We start from the raw sequence: 25,878 nt of genomic DNA on the forward strand, positions 1-25,878 counted from the left end.
AAAAAAAAAAAAAAAAGATTTATGTGTTAAAGAAATACACAGATTACAAATTTTTTGTGTTAAAGAAATAGATTACAAATGAGACTGGGGTTCTGCTCAGAAGCATCTACTCTTGTGCTTTTTCTGTGTATGTTATAATTCAATAAAAAAATTTTAAGATTCTTATTGACCTTTTATTATTAATATGTCCCTATCAGTTACAAGGTGTGCATTTGAGGATTTACTTTGTAGTAAGTTTGATTTCTCTTGACTAAGAGCTTTCATGTTCTGTTTTAAGAAGTTTATAAAGCACAAAAATGGCCCTGAACACACTCAGGCCTCCACTTCCCATTGCTCCAGCACTTCCACCTTTATAACCTATAAGCCCTCATCCTTCCGGTTGCTCCCATCACAAGCCACCTCTCGCTTATTTCACCCTGAACTCCAGTTTTCCATTTCCAGCCACTCACGTTATTTAGTGCCTCTGTACCTCTTAAAAAAACTAGCCAATGAAGTGGCTTCTAACCTACTTGTCAAATCCAACTTGGTGACTGGTTATCAGAGATAACAATTTTGAAGGAAAATAAAATTAAATCTTTCTGGACCTCTTTCATTTCCCACTTCCCTTCCAATAGCTGATAATGGAAAGGCAACGGAAACCTTTCCCTCACTGTCCATCCCCAGCAATTATTATTCAGACTCTCCTATGGAAAGTACTGAACTCTGCCTAGTAAACATTTTTCTTCCTAAATATTCCTAAATCTTTTGAACTATTTGTCACCTCAGGAAATATGTGGAGTATTTAAAAGACTGGTCACTCTGAGAAGACATATAAAATTTTGCATATATTAATCTTTACAACATCAGCCATGCTATGAAGAATGTTAACCACCTTTATTTCAAAAGGCTACATAAGATAAGTTCCCCCAATCACTCAGCACGTAGAACATTCAAACTTGGTTGAAGACCAGAGTTCTCGGCACATTAACATCTCAGTGAGACCTGTTGACATGCTGTATGGAAGGGTAAAATCTATGCCTGCCAAGCATAGTATCTCTCCTAATGTACAGCCGCTGGATTTGCCTTCGTAAGTGTCATCTGTATAGCGCAGGGATTTATCTCAGATGCATAGCAGGGAGCATATATGGAGATTATCTAGCAATTTTGTACAACCTATCTGTGTGTCCTCCTTTCAATAGCCAGTCATTGTGATTTCATTCAATCTTTCCACAAATTTTTGTTGAGCACTTAGTCTGTGTTAGACACTGCTGGAGACTAGAGATACATTTTCCTTTCATGAATGAAACGGCAAATTCCTTGCTCTCAGAGCTGGTATTTCAGTTAAGACTTGGGGAAAAAAATAAAAAACAAAGAATATCTAATAGTGTCAAAAGCTAAAGAAATGGGGTGCCTGGGTGGCTCAGTTAAGCATCTGCCTTCGGCTCGGGTCCTGATCCCAGGGTCCTGTGATTGAGCCCCGCATCAGGGTCCCTCCTCAGGAGGGAGTCTGCTTCTCCCTCTCCCTCCACTCCTCCACCATGCTTGTGCTCTCTCTCTCTCAAATAAAATAAATAAAAAGCTAAGGAAAAAATAGAGAATGGGGCTAAAGAGGGCTGGGAAGGCATGGGATTCGGAGCGGGAGAAGCTATCTTAAATAGGGAAGCCAGGGAAGACCTCACTATAAAGAAGACAATTGAGCAGAGACCAGAAGGAAGGTGAGGGAATGCGCCATGCTGGTGTCTGAGGGAAGAATCTTCAAGGCGAAGGCAACAGCAGGTACTAAGGCCCTGAAGCTGGGATGTATTACTGGACTTGGTTGATTCGTTGTTTTTTTTTTCTTCAAGATAGCAGCTTCTTCTGACAGTCTCACTGAAAGAAAATATTTGCTTTTTCAGCAGGTCATTCCCATTCAGTTACCATATACATTCTACTTTCTTTTAACTTTAGAAAGGTTTAAATGGGTCACCAAGATCACAACGTCCATTTTCAACTGAAATACATTAGTAAATAAAACACATCATCATATTAATAACTATAGACAGAATAGAGCCTATTAGCCTATTACAGAATTCAGTCCGTATGTGAGAAACATGACCAAGATACGGCAGATGAGAGGCAACTCTGTTGCCTAGCCACAAAGGGTGAAAAACACGGTAAAAAATGTGAGTTCGACTCCTTCCCATTGCTAACAGGGGAAGCAGATGAGCTGGGAGTATGTGATCTAGACATTTTGTTTTCAAATCAGCCTTTCTCCCCAAGGGATTGGTGATTTCAGTTAGGGCTCTTTGGGTGGCAAAGATCCCCTTGAGTTTTCTCAAATAAAGAAAGTTTTATTATAAGGACTTACAAGATTTGACCCCTGGGATCGCAGACCAGGAACCACCACCAGCTATGGGAGCTGCATGCCCCCAGTTCTGGAGTCCTGCTGCCCTCCTCTCCTTGCTCCCTGGCTTCCTTGACTTACTCTCTAATAAATAGCTGTGACTTACTAATGGCTTTGGCTATTTGTTTTGGCTAATTGCTGATAATTGCTTTTAAAGTTAAAGTAATGCATTTGGGGCACCTGCGTGGCTCAGTCAGTTGAGCATCTGACACTTGATTTCAGCTGGGGTCACAATCTCAGGGTCGAGATCAAGTCCCACATCAGGCTCCATGCTCAGTGTGGAGTCTGCTTGAGATTCCCTCTCCCTCTGCCCCTTCCCCCACTCACGCATGCTCTCTCTCTCTCCAAAATAAATACAATTTTAAAAAAATTAAAGGAATACATTCATGAGTAAAGAATTATTTCTCTCTCACTCCAGACCCTTAGCCTTCTCACCCAGGAGGCAATTTCTGTTAATAACAGTCTCTTACGCATCATCTCAGACATTTCCTATGCACAGATAAGCACATATATCCCCATTTTATACACAAATAGGGGCATAGAATACAGTTTCCCATTTTCACCAAATTTTAATAAAAATTGTACCCAGAAACAGATTGGTTTACTAATTTACCTTGCTTGGCTAAAGCAAAGCTCATGTTAGAAAAAATTCAGTGAAACAGTTTCTGCTTTTTCTGTATTCTTACTCATTCTTCACTTTTGCTTCTTATATTTCCAAATCAGGTGACCCCCCCCCCCGCCCCACTGCCAGGATCACATATTATAGGGTTTAAATTTTAGATCATCAAGCACTCATTCCCAATAAGCAATACAACACCATGCATTATTCATTTCAGACACTTTGACCACAGCTGTGTGTGGCCAGGAATGTTTTATGATTTCAGCTTCACAGTGCGATAGGCTTTGGCAAAAACCAAATCAATTTACATTTTGTACTGGGCATACAACTGGGGCATGCAAGAAAAAGAACTTTTTCAGGGTGCCTGAGTGGCTCAGTCAGTTAAGCATCCCACTCTTGGTTTCAGCTCGGGTCATGATCTCAGGGTTGTGAGACTGAGTCCCGCGCCTGGCTCCATGCTCAGTGGGGAGTCTGCTTGAGATTCTTTCCCTCTGTCCCTCCTACTGCTTGCGTGCTCTCTCTCTCTCTCAAATAAATGAATCTTAAAAACAAAAACTTTTTCTGTTATTCTATAACTCAATTTCTACCAAGACCCCAATTTGACTGAGGTTATGGAAATGTGCAGTTTCCTCAATTTCCTGTGGTTGTGGCTAGGCTCTTAGGGGCTTTTGTCATACCAGGAATTGAAGTGTGCTGTCCACCAGGTGTCCATGAGCCATCGTCCCCGCCATCTACCTGGTCCTGTTGGTGGCATAGTGCAGTCCACACTATTAGTGAATTGTGTCAGGGCCATTCTGCCTGTTTCCATTGCTGTGCCTGGGTTTGGGAAGTAACTCTCTCTCCACAGCCACATCCTACCAGACTCTTCTGTGGCCATTTCCTCTCTGGGGTTTTGCAACTTTCCCACAAAGTAGGTCACAAGCCTATCCACTCTTAGAGTCTTGGGATTTAGTGTGTTTCTTTTTGCACTTTCTGCTGGACAGCATGGGCCCCCTTTATCCATATTCCAGTGGTGTCTAAACCTTCACCACCTTCCCCGTACCTCTCTTCCCTCACCCCTGACCCAGTCTATCAGCCCTCAGTCTTTTGTTTTAGTGTGGGATAGATGGAGGTGGGAAGGGGGTGAAGAGCAAAGAGGTAGAACGAGTCATTAGTCGGCTGCAGTGTTATTGCTCTGGTAGCATTGCTTTTAGGTTTCTGCCATTGCCCAGCCGGCCTTCCTTTCCACCTACATCTGACCCCAGCTGACTACCACATATCAGCCCCCTCCTGTTACAGCATGCAAAGAAAAATCCATTAGAAATGCTCCACTTGGTCTGCATTATTCTCCAGAGGGCTTGATTTACTAAAGTTTGACGTTCTTTTTTCTATCTCACTTCAGAGGATTAAAAGGGGCAGGGTACTGCGTAAGCCTGAACCAGAGGGCAATAGAATCTGTTCTTTGTCTGCTCCTGAGGACAGAAGCCCTAAGTAGAACAGTTGAGAAGGCCCAAGCAGGAGGCGGAGCTGCCAGGCCCAGAAAGTGTCCTGGATCAAGTCTTTGATACCAGGAAATGAACAGTTTGGGGCTGGGGGTGGGTGGTGTCCACCTATGTCTCCCCAGGTCATACTGGTCCTCTTTACTTCCTGGACAATTGGCCTTTGTGATTTCCTGCCTTCAAACCAACTTTCCAGATACATCTCCACCACTCCTGCCGACTTTAGACAGAGGGATATAAAAAATCAGGAGTCTAATACATAGCGTATATGACTCTTGATTTGGGGCTCTGCGATGTGGCAGATCATTTTAGAAATACTTAGGACAAAATGAATTTTATTATAATAAATAGAGAAAAAGCAGGATACACATCCTATGAAGCCAAAAACAATCAGTTCCTTTTTTGTTGTTGTTGTATAGTATTACCATAGATTAAGCTTTCAGGAAAATGTGAAAGTATGTACGGTTTTGTTCATCAGGGCATAGACATTAAAAAGTCAATGTCCAGGCGCGCCTGGGTGGCTCAGTTGGTTAAGTGTCTGTCCGACTCTTGATTTTGGCTCAGGTCATGATCTCAGGGTTGTGAGATCTCTCTCCCTCTGCTCCCACCCCCCTCGCCCCACCCCAAAAAGAATAAATGTTAATGTCCAACATAGTCTAAGAAGTCGGGATGAGAATATGCATCTCTGTTGTGTCGGCGCTGCTCTGTTCCGGGCGGGTTCTGTCTTAGCTGGAGAGTCTCACATGTCTAGCTGTGCTGTCCCTGCGGAAAGGGATGCAGAAAAAGCACTCTTCTCCTTTCCTCCTTCAGAACCGTCGATCACACTGCATCGTCTGAGACCTGATGTTTTCCATTCACAATTACCCTTCGAATTTAGGAAGTCAAAGCGTGTAATTTGAAGTCACTAGGACTGCATAGCGTCCCTTGGCAACTGCAAAGGGGGGTGCTCGTTACGAAGTGGCTTTATTTCTTGCCATGAGCACCAAGAACCCCCGATTCTGGCTGGCAGCTTCAAGAGTATTATTCTGAAGGTGGCACACTTAAAATCAAGCGGTGTTCATTTCTTTGTTACTTATCCTAAACATGTGTAGAGTGATGGCTTTAAGCTGGTGTTACAGAAGGTTTGCACAAGGTCCGTTTTGCTTCATAGCTTTGTTACTTTATTTTTGTTACTTTATTTTCTCTTTCTCTTTATGACATTTCAAAGAAAATCATTTAGACCAAGAGAGTAACCGATATTCTAGATCAGGACTTGGAAATTCAGTTAGCTGCAGAGAGATGGGAATGGGGTCAACCAAGTGTCCTACCATTTGGATTGTGGCATTCTGGAGGGCCTGCCTGTCAGCTAGGTGAGGAAGCCAGGCCCAGCTAACTGTAGCCAGATGGAAAAGGGAGTTCCATGTTGCCAGAACTGCGGTTTTAAAAGAATATGGAAATCTCGATTTTTATGTTAAAAAAATGTTTAAGTTATATGGGACCTACCAAAACAAGTCCGTGTGGCTGTTTGGCCTATGGGTCAGCAGGTTGCAACTTCTATTTTAGACTTTCTGGTTTGCACTCCTTTTGTTATAAAAACAAAACCATGAGACTCTATAGGCGAGTTTCAGTACTGTATATCAAATCAGTACAGACAATAGAGGAATTATTTTTAGTCCAGGAGAAAGAGTAAGAAATTAAAACTCCTTCCAGGAGCGCCTGGGTGGCTCAGTGGGTTAAGTTTCTACCTTCAGTTCGGGTCCTGATCTCAGAGTCCTGGGAGTGAGCCCCTTGCTTCTCCCTCTGCCCCTACCCCCCCGTTTGTGCTCTCTCTCCCTCTCAAATCATAAATAAAATTTTTTAAAAACTTCCAAATGGTGGCAATATTGACGCCTTTCTTCAGAGAGTAAGAATAGAGGAAAAATTTTCACTAAAATAATGTGCACATCTTTGAGAAAAGGACATGACCAAAAAGCTACTTAAGGTGCCCTTGGAAAATCTGAATGCATTCTAGCCACTAAGTGCAGAGGAAATGCATTTGAGGATGCTAATGGGATTTAAAGATTGTTTTTATAATTTCCATTTAACTAAAAAAATCCACTCCAAATCTTGGCAAATTCGCAAATGTAGTGTTGATTTATTATCAGTCTTTCCATCAGATCTCAGACTCACAGTTGCTTTGCATTCCTATTGTTCTTCAAGAACTGATAAATGAGGGATTATGGATTCCACTTTCTATTTTTTTCAAATTAAATAATAAATCAAGTGCCAAAGTCTAGAAGACAATGGGATCATGAATAACAAATATTAGGATTATATGGCCTCAAACCACTTGAGAACAATGATGTAGTTCTTTCCATTAGAATTATAAAATATCTGTATGAAGGAAAAAGGTATTTGTACCTAAGTGCGTGACAGATGTTTCAAAGTTATTTTATGAATTATTTTAATATGACTTGGATAAAAACGCTCACAGGGATTGAAAAATGGCTCAAAGGGCATCAATGGAAGGACACAGATAAATGGCAAGTAATGGGAGCGCTCAGTACTCATAAACCCTACCTTAGTGTTTGTTCCAAGACCCAAATGTTCAAATAAGGAACAGACCATGCTGAGTCTCTGAGCAGAGACCCAGAAGGAAACAAATATTTGGCCACCTTTTTTTGGAGGGAGGGTGGGGTTAATAAATTGTTTGTTCTAGAACAGTTTTAAAGTTAGAGAAAAGTTGCAAAGATAGCACAGTTCCCATAAACCCCTCCCCCAGTTTCCCCTAAGATCTTACGTTGCCATGGGACATCTGTCACGGTTAAGAAACCAACTTGATACATTCCTATTAACTAAACTCCAGATTTTATTCTGATTACACTTATTTTTCTACTAATGTCCTTCTTCTGTTCCAAAGGAACACCCAGAATATCACATTACATTTAGTTGTCCTGTTTCCTTACTCTCCTCTGGTCTATGACCGTTTCTCAATCTCTCCTGTTTTTTCCTGACTGTGACAGTTTTGAGAACTACTGATAATGTGTTTTATAGATTGTCCCTCAATTTGGATTTGTCTGATATTTTTCTCAGATATAGAATTATGTGTTTTTAGGAAGAACATCACAGAGATGAAGTACCCTTCTCATCACATTCTATCAGGATACACGCTATCAACATGACTTATCACCGGTGATGTTAAACTTGATTACCTGGTTCAGGTAGTGTTTGTCAGGTTTCTTCACTGAAAGATTACTCTCCTGCACCCCCATACTCTCTTCTTTGGACGAAAATCACTAAATATAGCCCATCCTGGGGTGGGGTGGATGTTACTCTCCACTTCCTAAGAGCAACATTTATCGATATAAATTCTGCAGGGAAAATTTATCTCTTCTCCTCTACTTATTTGTTTTTTCAATTGTTTATATCATTATGGACTTCTATATTGTGTATTTTGGGTTATAATTTAATACTATTTTGTTGTTCAAATTGTTCTAGCATTGGCCATAGGGAGCGCTTGTGGGTTGGCTCCTGTGTCCCTTTGACAAGTTCCCACTCTCGTTTTTTTGAGTATGGTCTGATATTACAAGGTATGTAACACCAGACTTGTATTTTCCCTGCTCCAGACCTAGAATCAGCCAGTTCTCCAGAGAGCTCTGGTTTCTTTTATTGGAGAATGGTGTTTAGAAAACAAGATCTCAGCATAGGATGTGCTCATTGCTACTGAGGCTCTTTGAGTGGGCAGAGCTAGGAAAAATATAGATGCATACTAACCCAGGCATGTACACAAATCTGTAATTTCGTCTTTTGTCTACCCATCTGTGACTATATTAAGCTACCCATGAGTTCACACTGATGCTAACTGTCCTTTCTAATGTATGTCTTTACAACATCAAGTACAATAAATTTCCTGTTATCTGACATGGTCCAGGAGGGCAGTGCCAGTTAACCAACTGGTTAATCAACCCTCCTAGATAAGTGGGTTACCAAATGAGACTTACATGTATTTTCGATCTTCCAAGAATTGGGCTAAACATTAACATGATTTCTAAGGTAAGAACAGATTTTTATATTGCACTTACTGTGTGCTTGGCACTTTACGTTTATTACTCATTTTGTCTTCACAACTCTTCAAGTAGGTACTGTTACTGTCCCAGTTCTACAGTGGAGAAACTGAAGTGCCGAGTGATGAGTTTGCCGCTTGCTACGCAGCAAGTGGCTGAGCAGCCATCAGAGTCCGCTATGCTCTACCTCCTGAGCAAGCTTTCGTCTTTTTCTGAGGGTTCCGGAGACAACGTGGAGTCGTGATTCCGTTCATCAGTCTTAGGTGTTCTGCAGATGCACGGACATGCACAAAACCAGGTTGTGATTTACTGAACAAAACCAGGTTGTGATTTACTGAACACAAAACCAGGTTGTGATTTACTGAACACCGAGTAACCAAGAGTTTTGTTTCTTTGTGGTTATCTTGAGTTGCCACATTTTCTACAATGAATATTTATGAATTTTCTGTTAAGTAAAAGCTACAAGCATCGTACACACACACAGAATAACAGTACCTGGCTATACCTCCTCACCAGAGATTCCCCTTCCATGTCTAACATTGGGAGATGAGGGTTTAATTTTAATAAGGTAAAAGGGAAGTTTTTCTTATACTTGATACATTTCCTTATTTTTTTGATAAGAAGAACCTTCTATATCTCCCATTTCCCTCTTAGGAAGTTCAACGTAACAATTGCACAGGTCCTTATGACCAACTCAAGCATTTTCTTGGTCATAATTTAACTCACTTTTAAAATATTAACTCTAATTTGGGTCTCAGAATATGACATAATGAACGAATGTGGACCTCCCTCTTGCTGTAAACAGATTAAAATATAGATTTTTTTAAGTTCAAATCCAAGGCCAAGCTCAAAATAAAGAATTTCTCCAAGTGCCAAAATGAAGGAAAACTCTGTTATCAGAGTGGTGCTCATGCAAGTCACTACCACGATGGCCCAGGAGTCCGTGGATCTGGATATTAGCCCAAACACGTCACTGGCCACGGTGGGATAGGAGACCAAGGCCTCCGGTCACAATTGGTGGGGGGTTGAACCTGACCCCTGGATAAACCTGGGGTATGGAATGGCTGCGATTAGGGGACCAAAAAACATTGCCCACCTGCCCAGGCATGGGAGTTTATCTTGTCAGGGCTCGGGGTGAAAGAAAAAAGACCAACTTGAGAAGTTCAACCCCCAAATTTACTCCTCCTGCTTGTTGTGGTAATACAGAGTGATCCATTAACGTAAGAACTAATCACAGGCAGTTGAAATATTTGGGTATTCCACAGAAGCAAACTCAGACCTGCTCTGGGGGGGTTTGTTTGCACATGTCAGAGCTCACAGGACATATGCCTGTTTGCACACACGCACGCGTGCACACACGCACGCACACGCACCTGGAAAAGATGCGCTCATGTGGGGAATTGATACAGCACTAGAGAAGATCAGCAGACACAGCGTCGAAAGAATGAGTGCCCCTGAGAACTTGAGATAACTACGCAATGTGAGAAACGACCCTGAGGAAAAACAGTAGACCTGACGAAATACATAGATATTCAGGTGGAGGAAGGACCCTGGATGCTGGGCAGGAGACAAACCTGATGCACGCTTGAGGGGTTTGCTTTGTCAGCTCAGGTCTTCGTAAACTGAGTGTTCTTTAAGTAGAGCCGTGCACAGAGCGCCATCTGGAAGGATGCGGGAATGCCTTTGGGCAGCGCTGACAAAAGAAGCCACCCCTTTCTAGAAGGCTGGACAAAGATAGACTCAGACCCCGGAAACCCCTATGACCTGGAAGAATCCTCCACAGCACTCTGGCCCCCAGGGCATGGCAGACCACTGGACGTCGGCACAGGACGCTGGGTTAAGTGGTTGAGGAAAGATGAAAAGAACTAAAAATAAGTGCTGGGAGCAGAGACATAGCTGAGCTGACCAGACAGCTGCCCACTTAGTCCTGTGCCGCGTGGAGCAGTCTGCTGGGTTAGCAAGGGCAGTCTCAGAAACTGAGGACAGGAAGTTGAGGCTGTGTGCCTGCGACACTTTCCTCAAGAGGAGAGGATGTTTGTAAGGAGAGAAGACTCAACACTACACGGGTTCTGCTGCATATAATGTGACTGTGCCTCAGTTAGCTGCGTCATTGGGTCCCTGGGACAAAACGACCTGCCGCTTGTTTTCTTATTCATCCTTCAAGACATGGCTGCAAAGTCTCCTCTTGGAGAAACCTCTCTGCCTGCCCCCATCCCAGGTACGGTTGTGCCCCTTCCTCAGTGTGTCTTTGGTTCATGTCCACAGAGTGTCTGTCTGGTCACCCTAACAAAAAGGCCCAGTGACCTAGCATGACTTTGGCCCATGAGGCCAAATGATGGGCTGTCCAGACAAGCAAGGCTCCCGCACTCCACGCATTATTCACTTGGTGCCCTACAGGCAGGGGTTAAGTCAGTTGCACTAATAGAAATTGATACACATACAGTTGATGCCAATCGGGCAAACTGAATCAATTAAGAAAAATCACAACTCAGGGGAGCCTGGGTGGCTCAGTCGGTTAAGCGTCTGCCTTCAGCTCAGGTCATGATCCCAGGGTCCTGGGAGTGAACCCCCATCGGGCTCCCTGCTCAGCAGGAAGCCTACTTCTTTCTCTCCCTCTGCCTGCCACTCCCCCTGCTTGTTCTCTCTTTCTCTCTCTCTCTCTGTCAAAAAAAATAAATAAAATCTTAAAAAAAAAAGAAAAAAAAGGAAAAATCACAATTCAGGGGGAAGAGATCAAACAGGTTTCTTAACATGGTACGGACAAGAGTTAATCGACTAAGTTCTGCTCTTAATTAACATGTTTTGGCAACATTTACACTGCTGTAATCATGTTATCTGCGTTTCCCAGCAGTTTTTAAAAAAATCTCATTCTGTAGGACTTTTTTTTATATCTCCTCTGGCCAACTCTGAAGACAAGAGACAAATCAGGAGACCCAGCAGTCTATTTTTAATGCTTATGTACAGCTATATTATTATTATATTTAACAGAGGATTTAAACATTTATTTTAGCTATTAAGTTCGTTATTGTTCCTAAAGGCTTTCTGTGGATGTTGGTGGAACACAAGCGGGTTATACTCTTTGAATAGAGATAAATGCAGTCTGTATGAAATAAACCATTACTTAAATAGATTTCTCGACTTATTAAAAGTGGTTCTTATCATAAGCCCAAGTTTTGAATTGGGAAAGGCATTTGTTAGAAGCATAATCTGGCATGCTCCAGTGCTGAAATCAGAAGCAGGGCAAGAAATTCATAAAAAATCCATTTATAAGCTCAGCGACTCTCCTTTTCATAAGTAGCAACTTCTCTCCTGAGTTGGTTCAGACTCAGCTCTTAGTGCAGAGATGGCTCTGCTCTAGAAAATGCCAACACGATTCCAGTCTATTAATGCCTTGGAGAGCACAGAACTGTATCTTTAACGCGGCTTTTGGTCTAATCTTCCTGCCAGAAAGGAGCCTACAAATCTCCAGTAGCCAAAATTGTTGCTGTAAAATTGGAGGACAGCAAGGCGGTCTTTTCCTATCGAGCCACGTGTGCTGGGCTGAGGCATGTGTTAAGTATCTCTCTCCGCAGATGACAGATGTTCAATTTCTGCTTCTAGGAGGTTATGGTATGAGAGGGAGCCCAGGGCTAGAGCGGTCTACAGTGCATGTAGTCACAGGATAAATGCTCTCTTGGGGCAGAGATTTAGTCAATAAAGGACTTTCTATATTGGGATGGTGAAAGGCTTGATTTAAAATAAGACAGGCATGATCTACAATAAACTGGTTAGTTCATTTGTTTAAAAGCAAGTGGTGAAATTGGACCAAGGTCACAAACTGAGGCTTCAGGGCCATTTTGTTTGGATTTGGGGAGATACAGTGGCTCTTTGTAAATGGTTCTCAAACCTAGCTGATCTTCAGTCACCCAGGAAACTTTTAAAATACAAATTCTTAAAACAACAACAACAACAAAACAAATTCTTAGGACTGTCCCCAGATTTACTGAATTAAGGGTGGGAGGATGGAGCCCAGGAATTTTGAGCTTGGGACACACCGGACCTTGGAGGAAGTGTTCAAGTTTAGGACTAGGCAGATCTGGTTTTTAATCTTGCCCGTGTGAGCGAAAGCACATTTTGAGCCTTCTAAAGCCCCAGAATCTCTAAGAAGAACAATTTTGGGGTGAATCAATGAGCTGCCAGTGATCTCAGAGGGTTAGCACAGAGGCTAGACTTTACTGGGTGTTTGGTGACCATCTTAGTCCATCTGGGAGGCTATAACAAAAATGCCATAGACTTAAACAACAAACATTTACTTCTCATAGTTCCAGGGGCTGGGAAGTCCAAGGTCAAGGTGCTGACAGATCGGGTTTCTGACGGCAGCCCTCTTCCTGGTTCATAGATGGCAGTCTTCTTGCTGCAACCTCACGTTGGCCAAGGGGGCAAGGGAGCTCCCTGGAGCCTCCTTTATAAGGGCACTCATCCCATACATGAGGGCTCCGCCCTCTTGACCTAATCACCTCCCAAAGGCTCCATTTCCAACTACCGTCACTTTGGGTCTTAGTATCTCAGCCTGTGAATTTAGTGGGGACACAAACATTTAGTCTATAGCTGTAACTGTGGGCTGCCCTCTCCTTCCTAACTTCAGCACATGACGGCCTTTGGGATTTCTGTGGACATGATGATGCTCAATTAAAGCAGAATTAGATGACGATGTAGCAGGTCAAGAAGCTGGCTGAATCACAGGAAGTGTTTGACATCCTGGTGACTTACGATAATCTCCGGGTGACCTGTTTAAATATGTGGCCACCCAACCAGCCGAGCATGAGGGCATAAGCCTCGACGCTTCTGATTCCCTGAGGGGTAGCTGTTGTCTTGGGTCCCCCAAGCATTTGATAGTCATGCTTCATGCTTATAGGCCCTCAAAATCTTCCAGTTTCACTTGATTCTCACCATAACTGGGGAGGGTGGCCTGCAGCTACTAATCACCCCCCCCCAATAGCACCTTGCTGGGCTAAGATCTTCAGAGTGCAGAAACTGAGGGAACTCAGGGGTGTCTGTAGCCACAGAATAAACATGGCTTCCTGGATTGTTGATTTTATTCAAATCCTAGAGAAAGCAGCACTGTTTTTACACTAATAATAGCTGTGTTTGCTTTGTGCCTGGCACTTTTGTCCTAACAACGATCATGAGGAAACCCTGTGAGGTAGGTACTGTTGTCATTCTTGTTTTAAAGATGAGGAGAGGGGCGCCTGGGTGGCTCAGTCAGTTAAGTGAGTGCCCTCAGCTCAGGTCGTGATCCCAGGGTCCTGGGAGTCCCGCATCGGCCTCCTTGCTCAGCGGGGAGCCTGCTTCTTCCTCTCCCTCTGCCACTTCCCCTGCTTGTGCTCTCTCTCTCTCAAATAAATAAAATCTTAAAAAAAAAAAATAAAGATGAGGAAAAACTGAGAAACAGAGAGGTTAAATAACCAGCCAAAGAAGTATTTTTTAAACGTTTTATTTATTTATTTGTCAGAGAGAGAAAGAGAGAGAGAAAGCCTAAGCAGGGGGAGCGGCAGGCAGAGGGAAAAGCAGACTCCCAGCTGAGCAAGGAACCTGATGTTGGACCCGATCCCAGGACCCTGGGATCATGACCTGAGCTGAGGACAGACACTTAACTGACTGAGCCACCCAGGCATCCCCAGTATTGAAGGGGAGTGAGGAATATGAAGAAGAAGGACATTCCTAGCAAAGAGCACAGCATGTGCAAAGGCCCTGGGGCAAAAAGAAACACAGCGCCTCTGAGGAAAAGAAAGGCCAGAATAGTTGATACGCAGAGAATAAGAAAACAAGGGTCACCAGATCACACAGGGCCTCACAGACCACAGTGATTTTGTCTGCTATCATAAAAGCAGTGGGAAGCAATTGAGATTTTGTTTTTAATTTAACTTTTATTATGGAAATTAAAAATATATACAGAAGCAGAAGAAAATAACAGACCCCTAGTGCATCACCCAGCTTCAACAATTAGCCATTTACATGTTTCAAGCAGGAAATGACATGATTAGCTAGCTTTATGTTCAAACCAACCAACCCACCAGCCCAACCCCCCCCCCCCCCCCCCCCCTCTGCCTACTGTGGGGAAGGAATGGGAGGGAGCAAAGTGGACATGGAGAGAATGGTTGGGAGGCCACGGCGGTGGTCTCTGCAACAGGGCGTGCTGTGGCAAGGTGAGGATAAGCACAGGGCAGCAGACAGACTCAGGAGAAGTGGGAATGGGGGGGGTCGTGGGTTGGCTTCCCCCAGAAGCAAACTCTGATACAAGGATTTGAGTTTAAGTAGAACATTTGGGGGTCAGGAAATACAGCCAGAGACGTGGGGAAGAGAGAGAGGGGAGGAAGGAGGGCAGCCAGCCAGTGTCTTCTCAAGCCAGTTAGCCCTGGCAGGACCAGCTGCATTACTTGCAGGGCCCAGTGCAGCACGGACATGTGAGGCCTGTTTCTCATAAATTATGAATTTAAAAACAATGGCAGCAGAGTATTCGCCCAAGCACAAGGCCTTTGAGCGAGGGCGACCCAGGCAGCCGTACACGTCGCATGCCCGTGGAACCCGTCCTGCCCTCAGGCTTAATCCTGCAGGAAACGGGCGGAATGGTGTAAAACAGACACCTCGGAGAAATGAGGGGCCGTCAGTCATGGCTTGAAGGCTGCTCTAACTTCCTGGCACTTCCAGCCTGCCTTGCCCGGAGAGATGGCTTTCCCTGGCTTCTTCACGCAGATCCTGGCAGTTAGACGATGAGTGCCATTGCCATTGACCAGAGGTGGTCAGTCCCGAGGGACACGGGCTGGACGCCAACAGCATCCGCGGTGGGGGCTGAGGTTGAGGGGTGTGTCCAGAGAGACATGAAATGACTTCTGGGTTTCCAGCTTTCGCACTGGAGGGTCAGAGAGTCCTTCCCTGAGGCAGGGAGCCGCAGAAGGGGAGCAGGTGGGGGCAGGTCAGGGAAGCCGCTGAATTTGGTTTGAATGTGGTGAGCTCGACTCACTCACCTGGAGCTGGGAAGAAGGCAGCTGGGGTTTTGGCTGTTAGGCTCAGAGGCAGTGCTGGCAATGGGCGTGGACAAAGTGCCTGGGGAGTGTATGCAGGGGGCTGGGGGGTTCCCCAGTATCTGCAGTTCACAGGCTGAGGTCAGTCCCCAGTCCAGCACTGGGGACACCTTAGTTAACTAAAACCCAAATCTGCTCCCTCAGCCCCTCCCTCGGCTCCCTCAGGGCCTCAGGCTCTAGCCTCGGGGCCAGGGCGGTCAGGTGGATGCCTGCAGGGATGGCCCTCCAGGTCTCTGCCACCTCTCCAGGGGGCAGCTGGGGCCACAGCCCTCCTCGGGCTCCTGTAAGTGGCTTCTTGTCCCAGCCATGCTAGAAGCAGAGAGCAGGTCCTCTAAAACCCTCAGTGTCAGGCTGACCTCTTGCCACCCTCCTGGGCACACTCCCCAAGCCAGGCCAGGGGTGGACGGAGCCGGAGAAGGAAGTTCTAAAATCACCTGTACAAACACCGAAATTGTTCTCTGTCCGATCTCCAGTTTCTGTTCCATGGGTTTTCTCCGTGCAAATGAAACCCTCAGTTTACCAGTGGATATTAAAACAATGAGTTTTTCTCCCCAAATGGTGGCATTGCAATGGCTGGAGTTTTACAGAATCTAATTACCAGGAGCAGTGAACGTATGAACAACTTCGTGCGTGGGCGTCCCGATGACATAGGTATTCTTGCATATCTCAGTGTCTTAAAGAAAGGGTGCCCAGGCTCCATTTGTGTCAAGAGAGGCTCCTGGTCGGTAGGGGAAGAAAGGGATAAAGAAAGGGGGGGTAAACAGAAGGGGGAATGAAGCATGAGAGACTATGGACTCTGAGAAACACACTGAGGGCTTCAGAGGGGAGGGGGTGGGGGAATGGGATAGACTGGTGATGGGTAGTAAGGAGGGCACGTATTGCATGGTGCACTGGGTGTTATACGCAACTAATGAATATAATAAAAAATCATTAAAAAAAAAAGAGAGAGAGAGGCTCCTGGAAACCACTTTATTTCTCACCATTAAAGTCAATCTGAGTTTCTAAAGAGGAGGATAAATGAGTCGGACCTGCCAGGCCCAGGCAGCCCTGGGCTCCTGGGCCCAGTAATTGCTTCCTTATTGTTCTTTCTCATTAAAACAAAGGTCAAACCACATGGCACCCAGTGTTCTCCCTTCTAGGGAGAGAAATCTCCCCAGGGGGCCCGGGGGGGGCGGTGAGGTACCCAGGAGCCCATGGGGGAGGGAGGGTAGTTTGGAAAAAGGCTCCAGCCTCAATCTTGCACGCTCCTCTGGTCTTCCTGGTCAGAGCCTTTCTACTTTTCTTGTGCTTCCAAGACTGAGCATACAGGAAACCAGCTGCTAGGGTTTAGTGCAGGCCAGTTGAAGCGATTTGGATGCTGGGGGACAGGCTGAACATTAGGTTACCCTGGCAACACCCGGGAACTCGATGCCGGGGGGCTGGGGTCTGCCTGGCCGCCCGCTGCCCGGGCAGACCTGCTGCCTCTCTCTGTCCTCCCGATACCAGAGCAGGAGACCACAGACACCAAGGACTCGGAACCCGAAGATGGATAATCTGTGACATCAGAAGTGACACTCTAGATTGGTTCCAAATACAAGGATGTTTCATGACGGCGCTGGTGCTCAGTGTCTCCCGCAGCTCCATGCTTCGGATGTTTTCCAGCCAAACAGAGAGGCCTAATAGCCATCAAACTCTTGTCCAGTCTAATTACCATAAATCATTATAAATGGGATCTCAGATCGCTAGAAACACAGATGCACGGCCACGGCCACAGGGAGATTATTTCGCTGCGGGCACGTGATATCACATCATGCTCATGGGGCCAGCCCAAGCCCTGGCTCAGGAAGTGCAGGAAATCTCCCCACAGTGTTTTGTGGTTGTTACAGGTGCCCACATGTGTAGGAAAGGCCTGGAATGCAGTACCCGTCCGGGAGAAAAGTCCGTGATGGTAAGCTCTCAGTAGGCAGTGCTCCTGCGGTAGTCATGAAGGGAAGAGCTACCATTTCCCGAGCCCTGGCTTTGTGGCCAGGCTTCGTTCCAGGGACTTTACATCAATTAACGACCTCATAGGTAGGTGTGGTTATTATTGCCATTTTACCAGTGAGGAGACAGTAGGCAAGGGGCACAGGTGGGCACCACTGGGTTACAACTTTCTTTAATCCATTTCACAGAGATATTGACACCTTATAGGTGCCTTGGGGGAAACACAGAAGGAGACCCAACCTTAGCCCTTAAGGGTCTGCTGCTGTGTCCCGCAGACACAGGTTGGAAGACAATGGAGGGAGGGCCCCTTGCGGTTGGAGGGGCCCCAGGGAAGACTGGGGGCCTGGGGATATTTGACCAGAGCCTTGAGAACAGGTAAGTTTCTCCTTGTTTTCCACCCCTCATATTCCCATGATGTGAATGGAAATTCCAGGTAAAAATGTGAAGTTTGCATCCCTATTCTCTCTCTGGCTGCAAACTGGACTTCGACCAGCCCCTCAGCCTGTCCCAGGTTCTCTGCTTTGCCCAGATGGGCTCCTTAGGGCCTTTGCTCAGGGTCGGAGGGTTGCCAGACTTAGCAAATAAAAATACAGAACATCAGTTAAATTCAAATTTCAGATAAACAGCAAACACATTTTTAATTAGGAAGTATAATTAGGTCCCGTGAAATATTTGGGACATACTTATGCTAAAAGAATTTTTCATTTGTTATTTATCTGACATTCAAATTGAACTGGGCTGTCCGGTGTTTTCATCTGGCAACCTAATATCCAGCCCTGGGAGATCACCCTCAGCTCCTTCAGGCCTGCGTGCAGCCTGGGCCTTGAACCCAGACCCTCCCAGTGACCTCTTCTCCGGTCTACCTGAGATTCATTTGTCCCTTTTTCAGAAGTGGCCCGAGCACCCACCCTGGAGAGAGCCCCGTACCAGGCAGTTTGGGGGTGAGATGAGCTGGCAGGGTCAGCCCTGGAGAATCTCCTGTTCAGTGGGAGAGGGGACACATCCATTTGCAACATCGTACACTGACATGATTGTGAGCTGGGTGGACAGGGTTCTGGGAGGATGTGGTCTTGGAGAGGGACATTGAAGGAGGGGCTGCACTTGGAGGTCTGGGAGAGTGAGGGCTGGGTCCTTCGGAGCACATTCCGGGGCACAGTCCCGGACCAGAAGCTTTTGTGAGTAGAAATAAACACAGCTGGTCCCCAACTCTGGCCACCAGAGGGCAGGCTGGCTCATGAAATGATTTTCCTCCACCCAGGGGAAGAAGCCCGACTGAGCTTCACCGGGCAGAGATTCCTTTTTCTTTGCTCTGAAGCCATGTCAAAGAGGAGAGAAAACCAGGGGCATATCCCCTCCTCCTTGATAGTGGAGGGTTCCTGAAAGCCCCATGGGAGCAAGGACAGCACCTTCTCAGGTTAGAAGGGACTCCCCAGCACCTAGGGCAAGGCCTGCCTCTCCAAGGGTGCTCTGGAAATGTGAGAAGAGAGGGAGGAGGAAAGAGGGAGGTAGAGAAGAAAAAAGGGAAGGAGGAAGGAAGGGAAGGAGGCAGGGAAGGATGGGAAGGAGGGAGGGAAGGAAGAGGGAGGAAGAATTGAGGTTTGATCAACAGTGAAACCTGGGAAGGAGAAGTGGGCAGGGTCAGCCCATCTCACCCCCAAACTGCCTAGTATGGGGCTCTCTCCAGGGTGGGTGCTCAGGCCATTTCTGAAAAATGGATGAATGAATTTGAGGTAGACCAGAGAAGGGGTCCCTGGGAGGGTTGGGTGCAGGGCCTGCGCCAAAGGAGGTCTCCCAGAGGCTGGGTATTAGGCTGTCCGATGAAAGACGTGACCGCCCAGTTCTATCTGAATTTCAGTGGTCAAGTGAGAAAATAGATGCGGTCCTGGGTTAGTGCTTTGTAAACTGTGAAGTGTGTACAAAAACGAGCTGTTGTCAGTGTCGTAACTCTCTCTTCCCCCTAAGAAATCGGGACAGAGTATGTGTTGAATAAAAGAAGAGGAAGGAAGGAAGGGAGGAAGGGAGGAAGGAAGGAAGGGAAGAAGGGAAGGAGGAAGGAAGGAGATGAGAAGACAAGAGAGACACTGCCCTTCCCTCCTCTTCCCTTGTTAAACGTTCTAGAGACCCTAGGGCCTTCATTTTCTTATTTTCAGGAGGGAAGTTTCATTCATTATTCAACAAGCATTTACCAAGACCACGGTCTCTGCCATCCCAGGAGGAACATTCTAGAAGGGCCACACATGTATGCCACAAGAGTCCCTCAGGGATCTCTATAGGGCTTCAGAGTTTATAAAGCATTTTTACAGGAACTTTCTTATTTATCCCCTTAGGCAACTGAGGGCAGGTGCAGAGCCAGGATTAACTTTTCTCTGATTTAGAGACAGGAAGCAGGGTCAGAGATCCAATGAGCTGTGCATCAGTTTGGCCTCTTTTTCAAACAAACGCTTCAAATGTAGTGATTTGAAAAACATAACAGGAGAGAAAGTGATCGTGCTTGTGGAATGAATGAATGAACGGAGGAAGAACTGGAAACAAGCGGATGCTGGATGGGGTGACAAAGCTCACCGCTTCTGGACCACAGAAGGCTCTACCGCTGTTCCCAGGCCCTGGTCGGATTTTGAGATCATCAGGGCGGCTTCCATAATTTGGCGCCCTCAGTGTGCTGGGCACTCTGCCAAACCTTAACCCTCACGACAGCCCTAGAGGTAGGTCTCTATGTCTCCTCAGGAGCTCGACTGATCCTTCAAGGCCTCACAGCTGGGGAGCGCTGGCGGTGGCTCTGAGCCCGGGTCCCTCTGGCTCAGGAAACTGCCTTGTCTTGGTCACGACGGCGAGTGTGCCTAGCACTTGTACATGCTCATGGATGTTTGTAGAAAGGCTCAGGGGTCCTTACCCCACCTAGTCATATTTCGCTGACTTGTTGAGTGAGCAAGTAAAAGAAGGAAGTTACGGAACACTGCAGACTGCTGTGTTGAAAAACAAAATTTCATGTGGGCTTCCGTTGCTGTCTATGTGAAGAAGAGGTTACTCACTGAACTACTTTCAGTGGTCACCTTTGCAGCCCGTGGCCTTGGAGTGGGGGCGGGATAACGGAGAATGTCTGACATGATTCTGTGATCTGGGCTACTTGGGTTTCTTATACTTTAAAGACCTCGGAAATGCATTGTTTGTATTACGAATGTTTATCAACAACCTAAATGCCTCTCACCAGCCCCATAGGTCCTCCCAGAGCATCTGGCTAGGCTGCCCTCCCAGCTCAACCGAGGGTGTGATTGAAGGTTGAGGCACATCCAAGAACGGGAATCAGTCCAGATGATTCGAGTTAAAGGAAAGACAGTTGTGTGGCTGGGGCAGTGCCCACGCAGTGGCTGCCGGGACTGGACCTGGGAGTCTGTGTACACACATACATATACGCAAACATATTACATACACACCCACACACCCTCTAATCTGACCTCTGCTCCGTAATCTAGAGGCTTCTCTGTGTCTGCGGACTTCGCCTCCTCCTGGAAGCCCACTCAGAGCTGGGGGTGCACGTGTGTTCTCGGCCGCAGGCCTCATCCCTGAGGACCGTCACAGCCAAGGTCTCTGCTGACAGCAATGGGTTAGGAAAGGGGACCCAGGATTGGCTGGTGTCCTGGAAGATCAAGGACGACAGCAAAAATCCCAGGTTGTCTCTTGTTCCCTTTCTCAAGGGGAAGAAAGTCTTTCCCTCCCGGCCCCTCCACAGGCCTTCCCTTCTCTGGAGTATCCAGGGAGTGTGAGCTCCAGCCGCACAGGATCCCAGCTGTTTGGGAAGCACGTGGATACACATCCACATATGTGGAAAGAAAACCCTGGGGGGGTGTTGCCCACATGTTCACTGTGGTTATCTCTGGGTGGGGGATTGTGGATGAGCCTTGCTCGTTTCTTTCCTCACGTTTGTGGCTCATATTTGCTTAATTGGTTGACTAATTGAATTTAAATTAAAAAAAAAAAGTTTGCTCACAGCCCCAGAGATAAACTTATCAGGAGAGGAAGAAAGAAAGTAGGAGAGATACACAGAAAGCAAGAAGAAACAATGAAGTGAGGATAAAATAAAGTGGGAGAGGGTACAGGGGAGCAGAGAATAAGATTGGGGAGGCAAAGAGGGGAGGAGGGCTGTCGGTGGGCTGGACTCCTGGTGGCAGCATTTCCCTCTCAGGCCATACTTCCAGGTCCTCGGCACTTTGGGTGCCCAGCGTCGCTGCTGGTGATGGAGACAGCAGATGCTGGAAGGGGCCAGAGCAGCTGAGTGTAAGGAGACAGTCCTCGATGGATCTCGCAAATTTCTGCACATCTCCAGAGCAAGGCACTGACTGCCTTTGTTCTAGACCATCTTTCGTAGGATGTTTGTACAGGTATACCTTGTCTTTTGTGATTCACTTTATTGTACTTTGCAGATACTGTTTTTTTGTTTGTTTGTTTGTTTGTTTTTTTGCAAATCAAAGACTGGTGAAACCCGTTGTGGAGCAAGTCTATGGGTGCCATTTTCCCAACAGCATTTGCTCACCGCATGTCTCTGTGTCACATTTTGGTAATTCTCTCAATATTTCAAACCTTTTCACTATTATTGTATTTCTTATGGTGATCTGCGATCAGTCATCTTTGAAGTTACTATTAGAATTGTTTTGGGGCACCACCAACTGCACCCGGGTAAGACAGCAAACTTCATCGATAAATGTGTGTGTTCTGACTGCTCCTCTGACCAGCCATTCCCCCATCTCTCTCCCTCTCCTTGGGCTTCCCTTTTCCCTGAGCCACAATAATTTTGAAATTAGGCCAATTAATAATCTACAATGGCCTCTAAGTGTTCAAGTGTGGTTGTGATTTGTGTTTTCTGATGATGAGTGATACTGAGCATCTTTTCTTGTGTCTGTTGGCCATCTGTGTGTCTTCTTTGGAGAAATGTCTATTCAGTTCTCTGTCCATTTTTTAATTGGATTGTTTTTTTTTTATGTTGAGTTGTAGGAGTTCATTATATATTTTGAATATTAACCCCTTATCGGATATATCATTTTAGACTATCTCCTTGCATTTAGCAGGTTGCCTTTTCATTTTGTCAATGGTTTCCTTTGCTGTGCAAAAGTTTTAGTTTGATAAAGTCCCATTTTTTAGTTTTGCTTCTGTTGTCTAAAGATCAGTGTGAAAGATCTTACTGCCTATATTTTCTTCCAGGAGTTTTATAGTTTCAGGTCTCACAATTAGGTCTTTAATCCTTTGGGAGTTCATTTTTGTGTATGGTGCAAGGAACTGGTCCAGTTCCATTCTTCTACCTGTAGCTGTCCAGTTTTCCCAGCACCATTTATTGAAGAGACTGTCTTTTTCTCATTGTATATTCTTGACACCTTTGTCATAGATAAACTGACCATGTAAGTGTGGGTACACTTCTGGACTCTATTCTGTTCCATTATCTGTTTTTGTGCCAGTACCATACTGTTTTGGTCACTATTGCTTTGTATTAGGATCTGAAATCTGGGAGTGTGATACCTCCAGCTGTGTTCTTCTTTCTCAGGATTTCTTTGGCTATTTGGGGCCCTTTGTGGATCCATACAAATTCAGGATTGTTTTATCTCTATGAAAAATGCCATTGGTATTTTGATGGGGACTGTGTTGCATCTGTAGATTGCTTTGGTTAGTACGGACATTTTAACAATGTTAATTCTTCCAATCCATGAGCATAGTATATCTTTCCTTTATTTGGTTGTCTTCAATTTTTTCATCAATGTCTTATAGTTTTCAGGATACAGGTCTTTCACCTCCTTGGTTAAATTTATTCCTAGGCATTTTATCCTTTTTGATGCAACTGGAAACAGGATGGTTTTCTTAATTTCTCTGATAGTTGGTTATTTGTGTATAGAAGTCAACAGATTTTTGCATATTGATTTTGTATCCTACAACTTTATAAAGAATTCGTTTTTTAGTTCTACCGGTTTTGGGTGGAGTCTTTAGGGTTTTCTCTATATAATATCATGTCATCTATAAATAGTGTCCGTTTTACTTATGACTTTCCAATTTGGATGCTGTTTGTTTCTTTGTTCTTGCCTAATTGCTGTATCTAAGACTTCTAATAATATGTTGAAAAAAAAAAGTGACAAGAGCAGGTACGCTTGTCTTGTTCTTGACCTTAGAGGAAAAGCTTTGAGCTTTTCACCACTGACTACGTAGTTAGCTGTGGAAGGAGATTCTTTTATAAAACAGTTTAGCGGTGGAAGGTAATATCCTGTTTTGGAAGGTGACAATGAAGCAAAGAAATCATCCCTTGCTCTCTATATAAGAAATGCCAGGGAATTTTGGGTGGGTGTGGATAGTGTAGAGAAGAGTAAAGACGAGTAGTGTGCAGGGGCGCCTGGGTGGCTCAGTCGTTAAATGTCTGCCTTCGGCTCAGGGCGTGATCCCGGCCTTGTGGGATCAAGTCCCGCATCAGGCTCCTCTGCTGGGAGCCTGCTTCTTCCTCTCCCACTCCCCCTGCCTGTGTTCCCTCCCTCGCTGGCTGTCTCTCTTCTGTCAAATAAATAAATAAAATCTTAAAAAAAAAAAAAAAAAGAAGAGCAGTGTATGGTGGGCAGTATGGGACAAACTAGCAGGAGGCTGATTTCTTAGTAAGCCTTACACATACTTACTCTGTACTGGTCACTGTCCTACATTCTTTCACAGTGCACACACACACCTTGCAAAATCATTTAATCCATTTATGGTTATTTATGATGGGCAGTGTAAAACTCCTTTTCCCCCACCTCCACTTTAGTAAAGATCGTCTGGTGGGAGTGTTTGGGGAGGGGATGAGTTTCATGTTGGGATCAGTACTCAGCAGAGACACGAGAACAGACCGGGGAGTGAGGCGTGAGTCTGTCACAAACTGCAGACACCAGCAGGGGCAGGAGGTGGCCCTGAGTGCAGCCAACCCCAAGGAGTCACAGATGGTGGGGGCAAATATCAGATTTCTCATTGACAAGAGATCGGAGGCCCCCACAAACTTAATTTAAATTTCAAAGAACAGCATGGCTTCAACAGGCATCTGGGTTATAGGAAGGCTCTGTGATCCTTATTTCATGGAATAAATTAACCCAGAGAGATTAAGAAACTTGTCCAAGGGGCGCCTGGGTGGCAGGGCAGTTAAGCGTCTGCCTTCGGCTCAGGGCATGATCCCAGCGTTATGGGATCGAGCCCCACATCAGGCTCCTCCGCTATGAACCTGCTTCTTCCTCTCCCACTCCCCCTGTTTGTGTTCCCTCTCTCGCTGGCTGTCTCTATCTCTGTCGAATAAATAAATAAAATCTTAAAAAAAAAAGAAAAGAAAAGAAAAGAAACTTGTCCAAGGTCACACAGTGAGTGCCATGGGATTTGAACTACTTGGCCTAAAAAACACCCGGGGAAGATTTGTGCCTTAAGAATACAGTTCCTGTCACCTGGATCCCCAGGCTGTTCCAAAGCTGGAAAAGTTCTTTTAGCCCTTTCTCTTCATCTCTAAGCGGCCTGGATGTTTCAGGTAAATTACCTCCTTTGGCCTGGGAAAGCCAAAGGTGTTTCTTAGCTTGCCGTGGAGTACTACAACTAACAGACGGTTATGAGGCCTGCCCTGGGCAAGCAGACCCAGCCCCTGGCCTGGAGGAGCTCACAGTCAGGAGTGGGGAAGGGGCTGTCCTTCGGAGGAAGCTGATGAGAGGGTGTGGGCCTGTGAGCTCCAGTACCCAAAGCCTCATCTGAGCTTCCCCAATGACTGCCATCCTCCAGGAGCTGGGGCAGGAGCAGTGGAGGATGGGGGAGGAGGAAAGTGTCCCTCATTTGCAGTGATGAGATTTGGATCTATACACAGTCATCAGAAATAGAGCAGAGAGAGAAGTCATTTGCAGGCTTACATTAATTCAACAGTGGCCTTTTTCTTCCGTATGAGACAAGCTATTTGGTTCTATTGAAACTGAAAAAGACAAAAACTACCTTGTGTCACCAAAAAGTCTATTCTGCCCCCTTAATGCCTGAGAGGATGGGAAGTCACATCTCATGAGGCCCTTGTCCAGGGGGCGTGTGCAGGCAGATGGCTGACGGACGTGGAGGAGGGACGATGAACACCGGGGCTCCTTCCCTCCTTCTCTCTCCAACGAGGCACCAGAAAAACTAATCAGCATCAGCAGCCAGAGGGGAGAAATTCATTAGCAGATCTGGTTTTGCATAATTTAGTAGTTGGCATTAGCAAATTAAGTCTGCTTGGCTTTCCCCATTGTAATGGTCATTAGAGAAAATGCGAAGAAAACACAAGCTCATAATCCCAGCAGTTTTCCAGAGATGATAATTAATAACAGCAATAATAAACTGCTAATAAGACTTTGCAATTTTCCCTTCCACTCATGTCGTCCTGCTT

At 45.6% G+C, this 25,878-nt stretch overlaps 1 long non-coding RNA gene across 1 annotated transcript in view; it reads left to right on the top strand.

Moving 5' to 3' along the window:
• Positions 1–11,052, top strand: part of LOC117804601 — a 16,674-nt gene extending 5,622 nt beyond the window's left edge. Inside the window, exons 2-3 of the long non-coding RNA XR_004629186.1 lie at positions 7,533–7,638; positions 8,554–11,052. This is a non-coding gene — a long non-coding RNA (uncharacterized LOC117804601). The remainder of the gene's footprint in view (positions 1–7,532; positions 7,639–8,553) is intronic.
• Positions 11,053–25,878: the final 14,826 nt, after the last annotated feature.

This window comes from Ailuropoda melanoleuca, chromosome 12, assembly GCF_002007445.2.
Source record: "Ailuropoda melanoleuca isolate Jingjing chromosome 12, ASM200744v2, whole genome shotgun sequence".
Classification (NCBI taxonomy): domain Eukaryota; kingdom Metazoa; phylum Chordata; class Mammalia; order Carnivora; family Ursidae; genus Ailuropoda; species Ailuropoda melanoleuca.